The sequence below is a fragment of the Zingiber officinale genome, chromosome 3A (assembly GCF_018446385.1).
Source record: "Zingiber officinale cultivar Zhangliang chromosome 3A, Zo_v1.1, whole genome shotgun sequence".
NCBI classification, from domain to species: Eukaryota; Viridiplantae; Streptophyta; class Magnoliopsida; order Zingiberales; family Zingiberaceae; genus Zingiber; species Zingiber officinale.
In genome coordinates, this window is record NC_055990.1 from 70,688,200 (window position 1) to 70,692,604 (window position 4,405).

Below are 4,405 nucleotides of genomic sequence, written 5' to 3' on the forward strand. Positions count from 1 at the left end.
CTCCTTTTCCTCTCTTCCCATCGTCGTTTCTTTCCTCTCGTGGTCGTGCCCTAATCTACTCGCGCTCTTCCATCTCTTCTCACCCGGCGGTTTCGCTCCTTTGTCTCTTCCTCCTAGCCTCTGGCCTAGCGCCGACGTCGTCGTTCTCTTCTCCTCTGCGCGCCGACACCAACACAGTGTGCTCTAATTCTTGGTCTCCGGCTTCCCGCTCGGAGCAGCGCCGTGCCACCCGATTCATCTTCGTCGCCGGCGCAAATCCATCGCCACCTACTGCGGGAAGCCACCCTCGGATTGATGGGGGTTGACGCTAGAGTATTGGTGTTGCCCTAGCCTCTTCACTGTTGCACACCGCCGGCCAAGACCCGAGCAATGCCAATCAAGCCGACTCTCCTTTCCTCTGCCCTAGCGACGGCAGACGACCGTCCCTCTGCTGACCATCGCTGGAGACTACCTCTTTTTCCCGATTAGCCGTGAGCCACAGTGTAGAGCCACTTCTCGCAACAAGCAGCCAAGATTGTTGTTGTGCCCCGGGTTTCCTCTTGTTGCCGGATCCAAACCAAGGCTGTAGTGACATGGCAAGTGGTGATTTTTGGATATTTTGATAAGGGATCAGTGATCAGCGGCTGAGGGAAAATGATTGGCACCATTGTAGATACGACAGATTTGGGTGTGTACGGTTCGTATCATATTTCATGCTTGTTTGATCATTTTAGCTTCGGACAGCACTGATTTCGGGTGATTCCCAGTTCCGATGATCTAGCTTCGACGGTGACACCTCGGGTCGTATTCCACCATCTGTCACTTGGTTGTGAATGGAGGTAAGGAGTAGGTAATTGGTTTTGGATGTAGATCATAATGAATTTGGATTATTTGATTAGTTGATATATGTGTTGAATTAGGACTAAATCGGGTAAGATGTTATGATTAACCATATTTATTGCAAGTCCTGATTCGAATGGATTAGAAACGATTTAGGAGTTAAATGATTCAATTAGGGTCTATAATTGGATCTGGATTTATATTAGCTTCTCGAGGATTTAATTTAGCTAATTTATTTATATATAATTAGCTAAATTTGGATATTATGTATTACAGGATCCTGATTTGCGACGAGTTACCTTATGTGGGATTTCTTTTGGCACGCGCGATATTTGAGGCGGGTACCTCTTGACTTATCTTTTATGATAATGTCTTTGGATATGCATAGTATTTTATAACTACAAGCAATGAACATGTTTGTCTTTGGTATGTCACTGTTTGATATCCATAGCATGTTAGGTTTATCGCCTGTGACGTATCCGTGCTTATATCATGTGATTTATTGCCATGAGTACTGTATTACCATGAGTATCTTAGTTTCTAGAATAAGTGACATACCATGCTCTACTGAGGTTAGGACTAGGTTCTGGATTTTTATTTCTGGCAGGTGTATCTAGATTATCTGATACCTAGGTTTTTATACCATACCTGACTTGTGTACCTCTATTTGTATCTCATATATGATTCGTGTACCTAGACTCTGATTCTTTGATCTGTGTATATTGTTGGTACATATGTTATGGAAGGAGGATATGTTTAGGATCTAGGTTGTTATACCATAGAGGATCTGTATACCCTAGATTCGTGGATTGACCTAATGATACTGTGGTACCCATATTATGTATATATGGATTTTTCTATGCTGATCAGGATATTCCATACTTATTATGTTCAGGACATAGGTTTTTGATATTCTATCTGACCTGTGTACTATAGATTTTGGTATGTGACCATCGCTTTTACAGTACCCATTTTTGTATATATGGATATGGTTATGTTGATCAGTTTTTGTTATGCATAGTGACATGCATCATGATTGCATGCTGTGCGATTTTCGGCTCCACTATGGTTGAGCCCATCGCCAGTTACATGTACTGCACACACCCCCACTCATGGTTTAGTGGTATATCAGGCAGGTGTGTGGCGGTTCTGCTGTTTGGCTTCGTTGGTCACATGACCCAGCGAGGTAGCCGGCAGTCAGTTCCGCTGGCATTTAGTGTAGTAGCGTAGTAGCCGGCAGACGGTGGACTCTGTTTGGCTCCGTTGGTCAGGTGACTCAGCGTGGTAGCCGGCAGAGATACCTCCCCGTCATCGTGTACCGGGAGTTGAGAGCATTGAGCTCCCCCATTTATGATTTGGGGTCACAGGACAGGAGTACTCCGACAGCATCCCGTCCACTCGGTCACTCATCAGGAGCAGTGACGACAGAGTGCACGGTTGTCACAGCCCTACCCACTCGGTCTCACCATTTGTGTGTGAGATGACTGACTGGCGTCAGGGGTGACCAGGACGCATCATTAGCATCATATGCATTGATGCATTTATATTCTTATGATTGTGTTTGCTGCATTTGGTTGCTGCATTTTGGTTGGATGCATACTTTTGACCTGCATACAGGATTATTGACACTTTCGGTTTGACGACCCTTTTGTCTGGATAGGAGTTCCTGGTGAGTACAGCTTCCTCAGTTACCTTTCAGTTTTGCATATTCCCTATATATGATTAGGAAGCTGTATTCCATGTTTGTTGCTGTTAGATATATCTTACTACTCATGTCCATTGGTATTCGTTGAGTTGTTGAACTCACCCCCGTTGACACTATCTTTTTCAGGTACCAGGTTATTTATGGTGTCGCTTGGAGCATCCTGTCTGCTGGTCCCCACGTCACATCAGAAGACTTATCGGTTCACGTATGTTTTGTTTGTTTTATGTATCAGTTTGTTTAGCTCTGTACTCTGGTTTTATTTTTGGAGTGTTGACATTGTTATGTGGTATTTTGTATTTATGTTATTGGTTGTGTAAGTCTAGCCGGCTAGCAGTTTTGTGTTTTGGTTTTGGTACAGCCAAGTGTGCTGCTTTATTTTTTACTGCGTGGTTGTGTCAGCCAGAGGCTGAATTTGATATTAACTGCGTGGTGTTTGTTTTCTTTTATTGTTATTATTCCAGCCGCATGTGGCTGAGGTATATAGTGCTTGTAGAAAAGTTTCAGATTGTCCGCTGTACAGGGGAGTTGCTGCCGAAATTTCTTCGGACAGAGACTCCTCTGGGGCGTGACAATTTTGTGGTATCAGAGCAGGTATACGATACTTGCTATGTGTTCTGGATTTTTGAGATTTATCTGATACCAATTTATTTGGTAACAGAGATCGACTTATGAGTCTTATTTTTGATGTTTTGGATTTCGTGATTTTGTCTTCTCGATGTGACTTTTTGGATTTTGGGACCTGGCAGCAGGACATCTCCAAGCTATAGGAGGTATGTTGGTATATACTGTTATCCTACCTTTCTATTAATATATGCCCTATATTACAGTTTATCATCTGTATTAGCATTCTTTATTAGTATTTGTCTGATTGTGGTAGCACATATTATATGTGATGGGATAGCCACTGATCTTGATTGACCTTAATAGAGATTAAGGATTATAGGCTTTGGTGATTTTACATATCATACCCCTAGTAGCTTTAGCTTCTGTTACTACCATTTGGTTAGCAGATTGAGGCACATACCAGCCTCTTTATTAGTTATGTAGTGGATAGTATTTATCTATTTATGTTGACCTAGCCAGTAGTATATCATGTTATCTTAGTTAATTTCATCAGTAAATATTGATTTACTCTTGTTAGATCAGTCAGTAGGAGTCTGATTTACACTTATTGATTTGGGTAGTCGTATATTGATATACCTTAGTTGCTTGTGGGGAATTAAGGTATTCTTGATTAGTTAGAAGATGATTGATTTAGTTTTGTTGGTTTGATCAGTAGAGGACAATTATATTCTATTTTTAGAGGTTCGAATCTTTTGATTTTTCGTGCTTAGTTGGATATTATGAGCACATTGGAGTACATGACTGTTACTGACGTGGGAAAAGACTGAATTAGCCGTATATCGTTGTTGGTTTGGGCAGTCTTTAGAGGATTGATTTATCCTATTCCGTGGGTACTTTAAATTTAGACTGTAAGTACCTTGTAGGATAACTTAGAAGGTGGCGTAGGGTTTGTGTGGTAGATTGGATTTAAAATATGTTGATTATGCATATATATGAAGTGTACATAAGATTGTTATGGGTTGAAGGAGTTCTATGATGGATAGTTCATTTGTAAATAGTGTGGGTATTCCCATCTAGATATGGTTATTATAGGTTCCTTGTGGATTATAGCTATTTAGTTAGCTGTACGTGCTTGATTGACATATTGGGGGGTTCTTAACGATTTAAATCTGTGTCGTGGTATGTGCACATGGGTGTGAGTGTCATGTTGGAAGTATCTTGTCGACTACATCAGTGTTGTGATATATACATATAAGTTTGGTGTGATATCTGAGGTATCATGTTGATTATGTGTGATTTGTGAATGCACCTGAGTTT

At 41.4% G+C, this 4,405-nt stretch overlaps 1 long non-coding RNA gene across 1 annotated transcript; it reads left to right on the top strand.

Annotated features, from left to right (window-relative positions):
* The first annotated feature begins 626 nt into the window (after positions 1 to 626).
* LOC122053826 lies at positions 627 to 1,213 on the top strand. The gene is made up of 3 exons (XR_006132382.1): positions 627 to 667; positions 747 to 818; positions 1,096 to 1,213. It is a non-coding gene; the product is annotated as an uncharacterized LOC122053826 (long non-coding RNA).
* The last annotated feature ends 3,192 nt before the right edge of the window (positions 1,214 to 4,405 follow it).